At 44.4% G+C, this 18,379-nt stretch overlaps 1 protein-coding gene across 3 annotated transcripts in view; it reads right to left on the bottom strand.

The window, feature by feature from the left end:
- CAB39L (calcium binding protein 39 like) overlaps window positions 1–18,379 on the bottom strand; it is a 178,448-nt gene that overhangs the window by 105,830 nt on the left and 54,239 nt on the right. Inside the window, exon 1 of one of the 3 annotated variants that reach the window (XM_040340317.1) lies at window positions 13,917–14,399. The exons of the other annotated variants lie outside the window; for them this stretch is intronic. The gene's annotated coding sequence lies outside the window, so the exon portion shown is untranslated. Of the gene's footprint in view, window positions 1–13,916; window positions 14,400–18,379 lie in introns of those variants that run through there. 3 annotated transcript variants of the gene reach the window in all.

The following is an 18,379-nucleotide window of genomic DNA, read 5'->3' as shown; positions in this document are numbered from 1 at the left end:
TCAGTTTATATTTACTAAAATAATTGCATTTCCATGGTCTGTGTACTGTGAGACCAGCCATAGTGAATGCAGGTTCTGGTTTTAGTAATACTTTAAAGTGGTAGTAAACTCTGTACTAACACTTTCACTTACAGGTAAGCCTATAATACGGCTTACCTGTAAGTATAAAGAATATCTCCTAAACCTGTAAGGTTTAGGAAATATTCCCCTCGCAATGCGCCGTTGACTGCAGTGGCGCATGCGCAGCGGGGATCTTCGGCTAAGTCGCGCGGGACAGAAGTCTCCTGCGCGCATGCGCAGGAGTGAGGTCATCGCCGCTCCAATCATAGCGCTGGAGCGGCGATACCCGGAAGACACACCGAGGCAAGATGACATCTCCCTCGGCGTGGACCAGGTAAGTTCCCCTAACCTCGTTCCAAGGTAAGTATTTCATAATCAGCTAGTATGCAGCGCATACTAGCTCATTATGGCTTTTGTTTTCAGGTATGAAAAAAAAAAAAAAAAAACAGCAGCGGCTTTACTACCACTTTAAGCTCCAACTATAGGGGAAAGCATTGAGCCAATCACACAAGCATGGAATTTAGTTTCTGCTGGCAAACACCCAAAGGGCTCATTTACATTAACCATGCTCACTGAAGAGCGATTCTAAATATAACTTAAAATTTAAACCCTAAAAGCCTGCATCACAACTCTGCATTGCACACAGTTACATTGGCTAAAATTATTCACTTGCTCGCCAAACACCCCTGCTGTGGGCGTCAATTGAATATAATAGCCCCACAGCAGGGGGTAAGCTCCAAACGAGTGAAGCTTTGCGCCCCCCCCCCCCCCAATAAGCGGCAGCTACTATCCTCCTTCTGACACCCTGGGGAACAACAAACACTTACAGGACTTGGGAAAACTCACCTTCTACCAGTGGCGGCTGGTGCTCCAAATTTTTGGGGGGGCGCAAACAAATGAAAAAAAAAACACATCAATTGCAGCCTCACTGTGCCCATCAATTTTATTTTAATTGGTGCACTAGACCATTGATTTTATAGGCATATTTGAATTTGATAACTTTGGTATTTATAATAGCTGCTACACTGCTTTCCTTTCTCTCTAATGACTGGCGATTTCAGGTTACACCTAAAATCGCATAAGCCATTATCCATTGGTGCGCTGGGTCAGTATTTATTGCCTGACTTTGGCCAGGTGTTTTTTACTGATTTTATATTTTTAGTTTTGCATTTTATTAACCCTAAGCGAACATGGATTCTATTAATTTCCTTAGTAATCGCCTCCTTAATATGGATTCCATTTTCACCAATGATGGAGGGGGCGATGACGAGTTGGACTTTAATAGTCTATTGAGCACCTTAAGTAATACACTGGAGAAACAGGTACGGACCTGGTGGGATATTGCCACGTTCGAGCATTACTTAAAAGAGAACATCATTATGCGCAGTTTGAGATGGGAAGTCAGCCCTCAGGATGGTTTAGATGATGTAGAATCATCTTCAGAGTGGTTGGACTTCTTCAATGGGGTGGGTTTCAAACTGCAACAATTGGTGTTAAGACGCAAAAAAAGAAAAATGATTTTGCTTGAAAAAAAGATCTCTGAGATTAAGGAGAAACTAGACCCCATTAAAGGTACCACTTTAGCCATCAACTTTAATAATGAAATCAAAAAAAAGTTAGAAAGGGTTGATAAAGAAACACAGAAGAAAAAAATAAAAAAATACAGACGTGATTATAATGATTTCAATATAGGGGAAGTGTACTTATGGCAGAGCACTACCAACAGTGCACCCCCAGTTATTCCTTTTGTGATTGATCCACCCTCGAGGGGCATTAATCCACAGGTTTCAGGTAGACCGCTATTGGGGCAACCCATAGACCAAACACCACAAAAATCATTTAAACAACCGGTTAAAAATCAACGTGGTAGAGGTACTAATAGATCTTCCCAGAGAGGTAGAGGTCAGGGATACCAGAACCACAACCAACAAGATATCCAATATGATACCCTACCCAATGGGACATATGCAGTAAACACATATAATCGATTTGATCCACTGCTTGGGCAGGGCACTAGGGACAATATGAATAACGGACCCACCCCGCACCCGGTTTCTTTTTTAGGGAAGGGGAAGAGGGGAGTAGGCCGAGGGAGAGGACGAGGCAACAGACCCTGGAGGGGGAGACCTCAACAACAATACAATCACAACACCTCTCAGGAATGGTGGAACCCCCCTCAATGGCAGGAATACCGCAGCCCAGCCAGACACTCAGAAATCCAACACGGAGAGGGTGTAGAGCAGGCAGAAGGATCAACCAGAAAAAGGCCAAGACAAACAGAGTGAGTGGCATATATAATCTTTCCACTATCACTCTATCACAAAAAGAAATAAACATCCTTAATGCAGGCCTGAAATGTTCATCCACAAAACCTATGAGCAAATTTGATGTGTACATAGACGTACACAAATTTGTTAGGAAAATGAACATGAAAAGATATTTTTTATCAAATACAGGCATAACTTACAAAACCCAACCAAAAAATACTATAGGGATTGACAGTGGACTCAGAAATAGGTCTCTCTTCAATCCACAGCAGCAAGCCAACCATCAGATTGAAGTCTTCAAGCAAGTAGTCTTAAGGGACTTGGAAGATCTACCTACTAAAAAAAACCTTAATCCCAAGCATATTAGAGAAGGCATCAAGGCCTTGGAAGCCAGGAAAGAAGTTATTATACGCCCGGCGGACAAAGGGGGCGGAGTGGTAATAATGGATAAAACCTTTTACCACACACAACTCCAAAATATGCTTGATGATGATGTTACATACAGTCACTTACCAAAGGACCCCACAAAAAATTATAGAACAGAACTACGTAATCTGGTGGATTATGGCTACTACATGCGAGTGATAACTAAAAAAGAAAAAGCATTCTTATGTCCTAGTTTTAACCGTATACCAACGATATATACGGTACCTAAAATACATAAGCATGCAGTTACCCCCCCGGCCAGGCCGATAGTTAACGGCATTGAATCAGTCACTTCCCGTGTAGGACAGTACTTAGACTTCTTCCTACAAACTAGTGTACAAAACACCAAGGCCTTCTTGAAAGACACCACTAGTTTTATACGAAAATTGAGAGAGGTCAGTATATCCAAAGACACTGACACTTTCCTCGTCACGGCTGATGTTTCAGCGTTATATACAAACATACAACACGACGATGCACTGTTAGCGCTCAATTGGGCTATGTGCCAGCGGGAGGACGTACCATACACTCAGAAGAAATTTTTGAAGATGATACTAGAATTTTGCCTGTCAAGAAACTATTTTTGGTATGCAGGAGAATTTTACAGTCAAAAAAACGGGTGTCGCTATGGGAGCCAAGTTCGCTCCAAGCCTGGCGAACCTCTTCATGAGTGAGTGGGAGGATAAGTGGATATACAAAAACCGACGAAGTGAACTAATTTTCTACACCCGATATATTGATGATTTATTTATAGTGTGGCAGGGATCTGAAGAGTCCTTGAAAGAATTTACGACTTGGCTGAATACTAACAAGAATAATATCAAATTAGAATATAACTGGGATCTACAGCAAATCCATTATCTTGATGTACTTGTTATGAAGGAGGGAGAGAAGCTTACCACCAAAGCATACTTTAAAAGCACAGATAGAAACAGTTATATACCTGTGCAAAGTGGACACCACCCCCACTGGTTGAGGAACATTCCAAAAGGCCAATTTATGCGCATACGTCGTAACTGCACACATGATAAAGATTATGAAATACAATCATCAATTATTGCAGATCGTTTTTTGGAAAAAGGGTATAAGCATGACGCATTGGAACAAGTTAGATCAGTAGTAGGTAGGAACTCTCAGGAGTCCCTCTTACAACCTAAAAATAAAAACCCTGACCAAAAGCATGAATGGGGATTTATATCCCAATATCACGAGCAATATAGAGAAGTGGAGAATATCTTCAGGAAACATTGGAACATCTTAACTATGGATAAAATACTGAAACCAACTTTACCTGAAGTACCTACCTTTATTTATAGGAAGACTCCATCATTTGGTGATCAGGTGGTTAAAAGGTCCTTGACCAACCAAAACCGCTACAGATGTTCTGGGACCAGAAAGGTTTCCATGCATGTCGACGTTTGTAAAGCATGCCAACAGGTATCTACCCACCTAAGAGGCCTTACGAGCTTCACATCTACAGCAAACGGTAGACAGTTCCAAATTAAGGAATGCATAACCTGTGCATCCACACATGTGGTTTACGCTTTGGAGTGCCCATGTGGCCTTATGTATATTGGCCGCACTAAACGCACTTTGGGAAAACGGGTCTCGGAGCACATATATAATATCAAGACTGGCTATGAGGATCATAGCGTGTCATTGCACTTCCTCAAAGAACATGACCAAAACCCCATAGGCCTCAAATTTTGGGGAGTGGACAAGATACACCCAAAGTGGCGGGGTGCAAATATGGTAAGGGAAATATCAAAGTCTGAAACGAAATGGATATTCCTGACCAATACATTGAGCCCCAGGGGGTTAAACATAGAACTTGACCTCAATTGCTTTATTAGCAACCATTAAAAATAAAAAATCAAAGACCCCATACACTACTGTATAGCACTTTAATGTTTTTCTACTGTTAGGCCTTTTTCCATTGGAAGTGTAAAGGGTTAAGGCTCATTTTTCCATACAAGATATACCCAGCATGAATAGCAAACCTAATGGGTTATACCTAATTAGCAAGGAGGCCAATTAGAGAAAATACAGCCAAGACCATAACTACTAAGAGGTAGGGTGGGTAGACATATTCCCACGCTTCCTTTTCATTTCCCCCCCTCCCTTCCTCTTTTTGATAGTCAAAACCGGAGTTATCAATTCTGAGGAATTTTAATTAAAATATATTTTTTGGATATTTTTAATATATTTTTTTACAAGTCAATATATAGGATGAATTTATATATATATAGATTTTATATGGGTGGGAAGGAGAATATATAATTATGGATTGAGAACCAATTCACACTAATGATTTTATGAAAATAACATGAACATTTGTATTTTAATAGTTTTTATTATTAATTGTTATGTTATAAGAGATAGCTAACATTGTTCGCTCTCAGTTAATCTTGATGTCTGTTCTATAAGGATTCCTAGTGAGATCAGAAAGGTACCCATTAAGTTCTGACTTGCTGAGGATCACGTTTGGTGGTAGAAAGGACATTCAAGTTAATAAAGAGAGCATGTAATGTGAACATTGACCACTGGGGACACAGTGAGTTGACAGCAGGCAGAAAACAATACACGCTCAGCGTAGCTGTCAGCTGGGAACGTAGTGTTTGTGAAGATTGCTCATCAGCAGCTGACGACACAGGGCTTCCCCAGTGATCAGTGAACATTCAGCCGACGTCATGTAGAGGGCGGGCGGCTTGAATGGACGGCGCTATAAATAAGGTTAGTTCACGACACGTGGCCACGCCCTCTGAAGACGTGACATCCAATCACGAAACGCGTCAGGGCGTGACCACGTGATCTAATCGTCCAATCAGGTGCGCGGGATCCCGGGACTCACGGCAACAGGAGGAGGAATCCCCAGGAGCTGTACAAGTGAGACGCCTGCAAGCCTTACGATTGAGACACAGCGCCATATTTGAATTTTATACTAGTAAGCATAACATTGAAGAGCTCTTGTATCCTGTATAAATAAACGATTTTACACTATGCAGAGTCTCTCTCTTATCCCTTGCATGATTATATGAATCTGAGCACCACCAGAGACTATCACGTGACAGGAGAAGGACGGAGGAGAGATCCAGCTGCAGCTTACTACCCTGCTGAAAGACAGTCAGCGATCGTTGCCTATTGATATCATCTATCTGGTGAGTGAGGTCCCTTAGGGGATCCCTACGAGTCAAATTCTTTTAACAGCACAATCATTGCAGAAGTGTTTCGCTACATTGTACTGTGTAGGACTGATGATAGAACCCTGCGTTTTTGTGATTGCTTACATCTGAGACATCCATCATTGTCTATTGATTCCAGAGCAGACTTTATTTGCATTTAGGACTGTTTCTGTTTAGAGCAGAAACATTTGCACTGAGGACTCTGTCATATTTGAAGTTCCACTTAGCTCATTCATGTGGTAGTTCAATTGATATTTGCATTTTGAGACTCCAAATATTTTTTAGCAGGATGTGGTAACACATTATTGATTTAAGCACGAGGGGCTTATATCTAGCGCTGTTACTGTTTATTTTAATTGGTGCACTAGACCATTGATTTTATAGCATATTTGAATTTGATACTTTGGTATTTATAATAGCTGCTACACTGCTTTCCTTTCTCTCTAATGACTGGCGATTTCAGGTTACACTAAATCGCATAAGCCATTATCCATTGGTGCGCTGGGTCAGTATTTATTGCCTGACTTTGGCCAGGTGTTTTTTACTGATTTTATATTTTTTAGTTGTGCCCATCAATTGCCGCCACTGTGCCATCAATTGCCGCCACTGTGCCCATCAAACGCAGCCACTGTGCAATAAATTGTCGCCACTGTGCCATGCCATCAAACGCAGCCATGTGCACTGTCAATTGTTGCCACTGTGCCTATCAATTATCACCACTGTGCATGTAATTGTCACCACTGTGCCCATCAATAGTCGCCACTGTGCCATGCCAAACGCAGCCACTGTGCCATGCCATTGTCGCCACTGTGCCATGCCATTGTCGCCCACTGTGCCATGACAAATGCAGCCACTGTGCCACCATTGACGCCACTGTGCCATGCCAAACGCAGCCACTGTTGTCCATAAATTGTCGCCACTGTGCCCTGGCACTTACCTTTCTCGGTCAGCTATCTCGGATCTTCCTCCACGATCCCTCGAAGTAGTCCCGCCCTCGATGTCGCTTCAGCCAATCAGGTTACCGGTTTAAAACTGATTGGCTGTGACGTCTGTCAGTGTTAACCAGGGAAACGCACACCCCCTGCGTCCCCTTTTTAACTATTTGCAAACCAAATACAGCCCTCAGGCTGTAATCGAAAGCCTATCAGTGCCGGCTGGCTCTGGAAAGACACTTCCAAAGCCAACAAGCTGCCAATATTGAGATCTGAATAGTGGGCAGCCGGCGACAATACATAGATTCATGCAATGCATGAATCTATGTATAGTTTTTTTAGTGGCGGGTGCAGGAGAGAGGGGGCGGCACTCCTGCGCCCTCTATGGACGCACTGCCACTGCCTTCTACCAGGTGCAAGGTGAAGAGAGTTGAATGGATGCAGGAACCTGGTGATCTGGTAGAAGCTCTGTGTATGTAATTAAGGCTGAGCTCTGGCGTGTTCGCATGGTACACGTGCGAGCCCGTCAGGAAGTGTGCACGGCGCTGTGCTAATCACAGCCAGGGAGACATTGTCCCGATGCTCGGCTGCAGGGATCGTGAAATGTCTCCCTGGCTGTTATTAGCGCAGCGCCCGTGCACACTTCCTGGCAGGGCTCTGCACGTGTACCATGCGAACACGCCAGAGGCTCATCCTTAGTAGTGATCCACTAAAGCCCTGTACACACGACCGGGATTCCCGTTGGTAGAAAGTGCGTTGGGAATCCCGATGGGAAAACTGCGGCAAGGAGCTTTGGCCTGGAATCCCGCTGTGTGTACAGGGCTTATGTTCCCTTGGCACTGCCTCGCAGTGTTTTCCATTGTCAAGTGTAAGTAAATCTGGCGGGGAAAAAACGCAGAGAATCGGCGGGAAAATAGAGAGCATGTTCTCTATTTTTCCTGCCGGGATTTCCGGCAGTATTTCCCAGCTAGGGAGCATACACACGCTCGGTTTTCACAGCAAAAAAGCTCAGCCGTTTTTATGCCGGGAAAACTGGTCGTGTGTACGAGGCTTTACTGATAGGGTTTCCATAGAAGTCTCTTTGCAGTCAAACCTCTCTGCTAATGATACATAAATACATATATCAGTGAGGGGACAACAATAACACCCAGCCCCCCCCCATTGTCACCAAACCCCCCCCCCCCCCCCCCCCCACCCCTGGCTATTGGAAAATTGGCCACCACAAAACCAGTCCTGGTCACCAAAAAGGTTAGGGACCGCTGTTGATGTAAATAACTGGTAGGCCACACTTGAACACCACTCCTTTTCTTTCTGTGGTTTTTGCCGCAGCAAATATAGAACCCCTGTCTGGCTGCCCTTGCAGCTTAAGGGGGGGGGGGGGGGAGGGGTGTTAAAAAGGTGTCTCAAACACCTGTTTTTAGGACTCTCCAACACAAGTGTAACCTTAGCCTTAGTTTACCATATTGCAAAAAGCTAAATTGATTTAAATTATTTTTTTTTGCTATTTTTAGAAAATAGCAGCTGCTGAAAACATTAGAATGGTAATTTTTAACAGCAATGAATTACAGGTACAATATAGCTATTATGATAGCTTTACATGGGGTTTTCTTTAAGCAAGGCAAAAGATTAATACTGTCTCTAGTGGACTTGCACATTTTCCCATGTTTTGTTTCTTTAAAAACACTTCATGTACAGAAAATGTCTGTTAATCCTGCCAGAAACACATTGGCCCAGATTCTCTAAAAAACGCCTATCTTTCTTTAGGTGGGCCGTAGGTATATCAGATACACTACGCCGCCGTAACTTAGAGTGGCAGGTCCCGATTCAGAAACATCTTCTGCTCTAAGTTACGGCGGCGTAGTGTATCTGATACGGCGTAAGCCGCCTAATTCAAACTAGGCTGGTAGGGGGCGTGTTGTATGTAAATGTTATGTGACCCCACGTAAATGACGCTTTTAATCGAACGGCGCATGCGCGCGCTTGCTAGTATCACGTCGAATTTTTCAAATTAAATTGCGCCACGCTCAATGCCTAGTCGACGTAATGTAACTTAGTCCAGCCCCATTCACGGACGACTTACGCAAACAACGTAAAACATGAAAAATTTGACGCTGTTCCGACGTCCATACCCAACATTGGTAGCCTCATGTACGCCTCATAGAGCAGAGGTAACTTTACGCCAAAAAAGCCTTATGGAAAAAACGTAAAAAATGCGCGGCCCGCACGTATGTTTGAGAATCGGCGTAAATAGCTCATTACCACATTCAACGCGAAATTGACGGAAGCACCACCTAGCGGCCAGCGCAAATATGCACCTTAGATACCGACGGCGTAAGAGACTTACGCTGATCGGATCCAAGACAATCTATGCGCAACTGATTCTAGAATCAGGCGCATAGTACGCCGTCGTAACTCTGAGTGTGTGGGCGTTGTATCTGGAGATACGCGGCGTAACTCCTATGAGAATTTGGGCCATTGTGTTCCTAACTTTCTGTAGTGTGCTGACAACACTGCCTCTGTAATGCCAAGCAGTGTTGTCAGCCCTGATTGAGTTCACCCCTTCTGGTCTACAGAACTATGAATTCTTCCTCTGGCCCTCTAGTTTAACAATAGCCCCCTTTAGAAGCATTGCAGCTTTCTATAATGAAATGCAGTCAGCTGACATACAAATGACAAGCACACTTACAGTATAATTACCTTTGGTGCCCCAGAATAGTCATCAGAACAAGTAGTGAGGGAGAATCTCTGCAACAGGACCACAGGCAACAAAATACCTGAGAGAATTCTTACTTACCTTGACACCGTTTCCAAAGGGCCGCACATAAAATTCTGTGAAGATTTAGTGTCAGAGATAGCAGACACACCACAGGATATAATCAAACACCATCGGCCTGGTAAAGGAGATGGTCAGAGACTTTGGACATAATACAGGCGATGTCCAGAGACTGCAGAAAAGATACAAGAGATGACCGGAGACTGCAGACATGGTACAAGAAATGGTTAGAGATTTCAAATATGGTACAAAAGAAAGTCAGAGACTCCAGACAGGCTGCAGGAGAGAGTGTCCGAGACTGTGAACATTCTATAGAAGTTGTTGGAGACTGGGTACATGCTTTAGGAGACAGTTATTGACTGGAGAAATATTACATGAGCCTGCTAGAAATCACAGCTATAACGGGGCAATAATGAAACACAGATTAGGGTCTTCAGGGGCCCAGAGGTCCACACAAAAAGTGCTAAAGGGCCACAGGTTGGGCAGCCTCCTATTGCTTTCCATGGGTCTGCCTCCCGCTGCCAATTGTCAGGGAACCCCCTCTAGGGTTTTTCCATGTAAACGCAGTCAAGGCCATTTGCAGGTGTGAATGTGGCCTTAGTTTGCTCTTGAGAATTGGATATCTGACTTCAATAATACCATGGCAGAAGGGACATTTTACATCCAGACTGACACTTTTGCCATTTCTGAATAGTCTTTTCCACTGTCAATGGGAAAATGAGTGGCACGTTGTTGATGCTGAACTACAAGTCGTATCTAACTCCCTCAGGGCTTCAGAAATAGTGCGCAGTAATGCAGAGTTATTTTAAACATTTCACCTTCATTCTAAATCGAATGGTTGGAATGTCAATAATTCATGTAATTACAGGCACATATCCAACTAAAGCAATCTATATCTCTGGACTCTGCCAATATACAAATTACATAATCTTCATCAACGCAAATAGATAACCTTTGGCATTCTGACGAGGGATGTCTTTATAATAACCACGTAAAACTAAAAATTATGCAATATACATTAGCTTGGCCTTCTTCCAAATAAAGCCCTGGCTCATCCCCTTCCCTTCTCTCACACCTCACAGTGTTAGTCTGTCAATGTGGTGGGTGGCTTTATTCACCAATAAAGTGGTGAGGGTGGCAAGAAGAGATTGTGCCAGAGATGGCTTCTCCAAGTTGAGATTTGCATAAACAATGAAAAACAAAGAATGCAAAACGACTAGAGCATTACCCCCAGCATTTTATTGTAAGGTAAAAGATATAAAATATACTCACAAAACCTAGTTAATAACGGTGTTGTACAACCCAGGAACCAAAAGTAAGCTCATTCATGGAACTCCTCGGGTTCAAGTGGATGATAACACCAGCTGATGTGTTTTGGAGGGCAAGCCCCTTCTTCAAAGAAGAACTGGTATGCCTAACCCCATACCAGTTCTGCTCTGAAGAAGGCTTGTCCCCCGAAACTAGTCAGTTAATGTTATCCACTTGAACATGAGGAGTTCCATAGATGAGCTTACTTTTGGTTCCTGGGTTGTACAACGCTGTTATTTACAATGGTTTTGAGAGTATATTTTATATATCTTATCTTTCAATAAAGTGCTGTTGATAAAGCACTAGGCGTTTGCACCCTTTTGTTTTTATTGTTTGTATAATTACAAGAATTCCCAATCTTAAGAGGGCTGCAAAGCCTAGATCACATAATGTCAAACACAAGGCTCGCTGGATGACCAGGCCTCATCATGTGGCCATCGCACCCAGTTTTGCAGCTGGAACTTGGCAGAAATCCATTCCGCCAACTCCGGCTCTTGCCCTCCGCTCCAGCTTGTAAAAACAAAAGCCTCCTGTGTTTACAAGTGATAGCTTTGCTCTCAGCGCCTCCTGGAACTAACAGATCCCTGCACACGCTCATGGTGGGGCACAGCGGCAGGGACATATCTCCAGAATCTGAGAGAGAGAACAATCTCCCTGTAAGGCAAGGCAGGGACACCTACACAAAGAGATACTACTTTCGGGCAAGGTAGGAGAGAGTGATGCAAGGAAGCTTTTGGGAGGTTGGGACCTCATCAAAGTGACTGTTGACTATGAACTGAATGAGTTTACTTGTCTCATATTGCTGTTTACACACTTAGCGCTCGGCCTATGAGTGAGTGAGTGAGTAACTTGTATAGCGCCACCAATGCTAACTAAATCGCCTTTTAAGGCGCTGTGACCAATGTGGTCGTCCAGCCATGCTTCAGAATAGATGGGTCTTAAGTTTTTTTTCTGAAGGCCCGATGATTTTCCTCCATCCGAATGTCTGAGGATAGAGCGTTCCATAACCGAGGTCCTTGGACAGCGAATTTTCGTTCTCCTTTCGTTTGTAGCGAAATTTGGGGATGTGGAGGAGGTTCTGATTAGTTGATTGGAGGGCCCGATTTGGGGTGTAGTGTTTTATTTTCTCACATAGGTATTGCGGCGCGTTTCCTTGCGTGCATTTGTGGGTGAAGCAGAGGGTCTTTAATGTCACCCGGTCCTTTACGGCTAGCCAGTGGAGAGTCCTCATGACCAGGGAGATTGGTTCCCGCTACCAGTCTGGCTGCAGTGTTCTGGACGACTAGTAGACAAGCAATCTGGTATTTCGGTAGTCCTAGGTAGAGGGAATTTGCGTAGTCAAGTCTGGAATTGATTAGTGTTCCAACTACTACTGCTGTGTCTTCTTTCGGTATGAAGGGGATGAGTCTACGCAGCAAGCGGAGAAGATAGCGAGATCCGCTGACCACCGATCCCATTTGCGCGTCCATAGCCATGTGTGAGTCAAAGATAACTCTGAGGCTTTTTACTTTAGTGCTAGGGGTGATGGTTTGTCCAAAGATGGTGGGAGGAATCCAAGTGGTCCTAGAATTTGTCTTCCGGTTTGCATGGAGAAGGAGCAGTTCTGTTTTGGATCCATTGAGTTTGAGGGAGCTCTCTGTCATCCAATTATCTATCAATGTCAAACATTTTTCCAATCCATGGTAATTTTTTTTTTTTGTTGGTGATGCGAAGGTAAAGTTGAGTGTCCGCGTAAGAGTGGTAGAGCAGGTCTTGTTTGCTGATGATTATATAGCAGAATGACGGTTGGGCGGTGGTTCAGTTATCCTGACTGGACGTCATATGATGTCCAACAGGATAACAGCCGCCACGCACCCGTGGGGGCAAGCACATGATCAGTCGTGTCCAATCATAACTCATCACGAAGTAAACAGGAAGAGCCGTTGATCAGCCTTTTCTTACTCGCGTCTGACAGACTCGAGTAGAGGAGAACCGATTGGCTGCTCTCCTAAAAAAAGGGGGGGTCTGTGGTGATAGTTTTCTCAGCACATCTCCCCCTCGGATGCCCACCCAGGACCACCAGGATGCCGGAATGGACCACCAGGGATGCCCACCCCACTGGACCACCAGGTATGCCACCTAGACCACCAGGGAAATGCCAATCTGTGCCCAGGCAGCTGCCAATCAATGCCCAGGCAGCTGCCAATCAGTGCCGACGCACAATGCCTGCCAGTGCCACAAGGGATGCCTATCAGTGCCATCAGTGATGCATATCAGTGCCCATCAGTGCCACGTATCAATGCACAGCAGTGCCGCCTATTAGTGCCACTCATAAGCACCCATAAGTGCAGCCTTTTAGTGCCCATTAGTGTTGCCCATCAGTGCTGCTTATCAGTGCCCCCTTATCGGTGCCGCCTTATCAGTGCCCATCAGTGAATGAGAAAAAAAAACAACACTTATTTATTAAACTTTTTTAATTTATTTTTTTAATTTATTTTTTGTTTAGCAAAAAAATAACTGCAGAGGTGATCAAATACCACCAAAAGAAAATTCTGTTTGGGTACAGTGTAGCATGACCGCGCAATTGTCATTTAAACAGCAACAGCGCTGAAAATTGGCTTGGGCAGGAAGGGAGTGCAAGTGCCTGGTATTGAAGTGTTTAATGAGGACATAAGCATTTGTTAATACCCATGGTGGTAAATACTCATCTAGGTACAGAATCTCATTTGCTTATATGGTGCCCATTGCCAACTCAGTTATCATAAGCATAGTCAATCAACTCCACAGCGTATGCAGCAAAATGCATACTTTACAGAAGCAGCACTTCAGAAATCAGCTGAAACTGTAATTGACACTGAACCTGTGAAGCACATAGGAAACCCTTTAATAATATCAATGCATTTTCACTGTGCATTTATTTCTCTCCTTTAAATAAGCATATAAAACAATCTTCACTAAATGATACAAGGCTATATTTAGCAGTACTTACTTAGAAAATCGCCCAGCCAATGTTTCTCCAGAAACAGCTCTGATAAATAAAGGCAAGGCAGACAGATTACATATCCCCGGTTGTGCGATTGTGTTAACGCTTATTTCTTGTTTGCCCAGTAATAGAACACAAAAGCAGCTTCCTGGTCTGTCTGCTGACTTGCCGGCATCCCCTGGACTATTTGCACATAATCGATAGCTTGCAGTGGAAAGCAGCAGTAAATTTCCACTCTGGTTAGTCCTGCGCTCAGCTCCTTCTGTCATAGGCAGTACAGTTTCTGGTTGAACCAGCTCTTTCTGTGAAACTTAGCTGCTCATCAGAGGAATGTGTGTGAGACAAAAGACAAAATAAAACATTTGCCAAGAGAATCTTCTGAGGTTAAAGTCCCCACTAGCACAGCAGGGCAGAGCACACTCCAGAAGTGTTCCGCCTTACTGCTGGAGTTAACCTCTCCCAGTCCATTCAGAGAGAGAGAAAAGACATCTTCTATTCAGTGACTACATACACTCATAGGAGAGCAACACTGTACTACGGACGTCGGCTTCACAAAACGTACGTCGAGGTGCAGCTTCCGATCACGTCACTTTCGGTCCCGAACGTATGGTAATTGGAATGCATGCCAGATCCAGTATAGACGTGCGCTTTTTCCTGGCTTGTGTTTTTTTAAGTAAAAAGCGGGCTATTGGGCACTTTAAAATGAGAGCATTTTAATGTATGCTTGTTAAATGTCTGGGCAAATAAATATACTACACCACAGGTGTCAAACACAAGCAGGGCCGGTGCTACCACTAGGGCGCCCTGCTGCCTAGGGGCGCCCAGCCACTGGTTTTCCTACTTTCTTCTCTCTGCAGCAAGCAACTAAGTCTCAGCGTCAGCAGGCAGCTGCTTGCTCTATTTGCACATAGTGTCAGAGGGGCAGTGGGGGAGGAGAACTGTGTCTTTGTCCCGACTCCAGAATGAATGAAAACAAGCAAACATTTATTGATGGGCGCTGGTGAGGCTGCGTTTGATGGGCGCTGGTGAGGCTGCGTTTGATGGGCGCTGGTGAGGCTGCGTTTGATGGGCGCTGGTGAGGCTGCGTTTGATGGGCGCTGGTGAGGCTGCGTTTGATGGGCGCTGGTGAGGCTGCGTTTGATGGGCGCTGGTGGGCTGCGTTTGATGGGCGTTTCATTAAAAAGGTGGGGAAATATACATAGGCAGGGCAAAGAGGGTGGAGTCGGGGGTGGAGCCAATGAGGGTGGCAAAATCAGGTTTCACCTAGGCAGGGGTACCCAACCTTTGAAGAGCGAGTGGCACTTAAGCGACTTGGTAACTGGTCGCGGGCCACAATAAGTGGCGTGGACGGAAGACAGATCCGTGTCTGCTCTGTATATGCAAAGCGGACACGGACACAGATCACTCTACTCTGTGGGCCCCTCCCATCCGATCCAACCAGATGGAAGGGGACGGATCCCCTTCTGTTTTTTTTTTGTGGATTGGAGGTAGGTGGGTGCAAATGGACACAAGTTTGTTTACATGTGCCACTCCATAGAGGTGAATGGAGAGTCTGCATGGATAACAGAAGTCTATGGCTCAGTGAAAAAAACCCGAAGGTGCACTGCACCTGCGGATCAGTTGAAAGCAGCCCAGTTGCCACTGCAGAACATATTTGCCCATATATACACTACATTTAGTATTAAACTTACCTTTAATAACAGTCTTCCATTCAGGTATCGCTGGCTGTTGCTGTCCCAGGCAGAATGCATTTGGTACAACTCCGCTTATGACAGGAGCCGGCGCTATACAGGAAGCATCGGCATATGTGGCTCTGCTTCCTCCGCAGCTGCTTGCTTTCTCTACCGCTGGCATCATTCAAAACACTGATGCTCTGGGATGGCTTGAGAACTTGCTATCCCAAAGCAGGAGGTCGCGGGCCACATTAGAAGCTCCGCGGGCCACTGGTTGGGCACACCTGGCCTAGGGTGTCAAAAATCCTTGCACCAGCCCTGAACACAAGGCTGTGGAACAAAATCAAGCCCCCCCCAAGCCATTTCACGTGGCCCTCGCACCTCTTCTGCAGCTGTAGCACCTCACTCGTTTCAGCAGTTGGCAAGAGGACAGAGCTTCTCCAACAGATCATGTGTTTCATCAGATTAGGCGACCCGTCAGAATGTGGAACGGAAGTGACATTTCATTGTCGCAATCTTACTACACCCCGCACTCCTTCATAATAAGGATACACTGAGTAGGGGGGGAAGCGGACATGTTACCATCACCGGAGTTTTACATTTTACACTTATTTTTAACAGTAAAGTGACTTTATATAGTGAGATACAGTACTTAGAACTCCATCTGATTGGTTAGATGTTGAATTTGAAAACTTCTGTTAGATTAGCAAACCTATAAAGATGAGCAGGCTTGCTGCTGCTTTTTAAATTAAATTAAACATCCAACCAGTCAGACGAAGTTCTACAGAAAAAGGAAAACATCCTGGATTGCCGCACTCCGTTAAAGGCGTCTTTATTTTGTAAATCAAAAGTATAAAATCCAAAATACAGTCAATTGCAAAGAGTGGATGTGCAGGGACAAATGGCTAACGCGTTTTACATCGTTAGATGCTTACTCATAGCATAGACGGAGTTCTATATAAAAAGTCACTTAATAGTTAAAAATAAGTGTAAATAAATGTAAAACTCCAGTGGATGCAACAAGATGTCTGCTTTCCCCCTTCCCAGTGTATCCTTACTATGGAGGAGTGCGGGGTGTAGCAAGATGGCAGTGACGAAACGTCACTTCCATTACACATTCTGACAGGCCGCTTAATCTGACGAAACACCTGCTCTTCTCAGTGCAGCCGTGGAGAGGCTTGTCTCTCTGCCCCCCGTCTCAGCATTTGACAGCAGAGAGGACAGAATTCCTCCTGCAGATCCTGCACCTCGCTGTGCAGCCCCAGAGCCCCCCTCATCTCCGCATTCAGCTGACTCCAGGCCTCCTCCAGACCCTGCACTTTCTGCTTTCCAGGTCCACCCCCGTTACCAAAACGTTTTCAATAACCTGTACAATAGTTGTACACATGTATATCTGCTTGCAATTATTTATTACTAAAACCAGTTAGAAAATGCAGAGGCAATTATTTAATATGATAAAGAGTAGGTATATTCATATAGTCTCCACAATATATCGTTTTTCTTCCTTGGTTTCTATAATGGAGAAGTCTAATAGGATACAGACCTTCATTAGGGTGTGAATTGCAGAAGATCTAAAAAGGTTTTATGGTGGAGTGGAGGAGCTTATTAGGATGCAATTACCAGACTATGGAATAAGCTGTGGAGGAGCAAGTCGAGGAGGTCTACCACAGAAAAAAGCACATGTTGACCTTCTTTTGAAAAAAAAAAAAAAAAAACAAGTCAATTTGGTCTGGTGAGTGATTTAATTCACATTCACAGTTAGGGCCCTTTCAGACATGCGGACCATATGTCCGCTTTTTTATCCATCCGTTTGCGGATGAAAAAGGGACATACATTGGTCCCTATGTGATTGCGGGTGTCAGCGGATAAACATCCGCTGACACCCGTAATCACCCGCCTCCGCAAAGATCCGATTTTGCAGACGGAAGAATGTCCTATTTTTTCTTCCGTCTGCGGATCGGATCGGATGAACACGGACACACGGTCCGTGTTCATCCGATCCCCCCATAAGGGAGAGCGGAGAAAAGACAGGGCGGTGCCTGCACAGTGTGTGGGGACCGCCCTGTCAGCCGCCGGCTCAGCGGGGATATACGGAGCGATCCCCGCTGAGCTTACGGACACACGGAGGCGGATCATTACTGATCCGCCCCGTGTTAAAGCACAGGATCTTTTGGTGGTGGAGAAGAACACAGTATAAAATTCACATGCGATATATGGACTTGATATAGTTTTTGAAGGCACTGTAAAATTCACTATTATGAAATTGTGTGTTATATATATATATATATATATATATATATATATATTTTTTTTAAAGCAGGGCTTGACAAATTTGCTTGAAATTTAGGAGCCAGCTAAAAAAGTTAGGAGCCAGAAACGCGCCCCGTCCCGCAAAGCTTGTGCGCAGAAGTGAATGCATACGTGAATAGCTCCCACATATGAAAGCGGTGTTCAAACCACACATGTGAGGTATCGCCGCGATTGGTAGAGCGAGAGCAATAATTCTAGCCCTAGACCTCCTCTGTAACTCAAAACATGCAACCTGTAGAATTTTTTAAACGTCGCCTATGGAGATTTTAAAGGGTAAAAGTTTGTCGCCATTCCACGAGCGGACGTAATTTTGAAGCGTGACATGTTGGGTATCAATTTACTCGGCGTAACATTATCTTTCACAGTATAAAAAAAAATTGGGCTAACTTTACGGTTGTCTTTTTATTTTATTTAAAAAAAGTGTATTTTTTCCCAAAAAAGTGCGCTTGTAAGAGCACTGCGCAAATACGGTGTGACAGAAAGTAT

The sequence above is a fragment of the Rana temporaria genome, chromosome 2 (assembly GCF_905171775.1).
Source record: "Rana temporaria chromosome 2, aRanTem1.1, whole genome shotgun sequence".
In the NCBI taxonomy this organism is placed as follows: Eukaryota; Metazoa; Chordata; class Amphibia; order Anura; family Ranidae; genus Rana; species Rana temporaria.
This window is presented reverse-complemented; position numbering and strand designations above follow the sequence as displayed.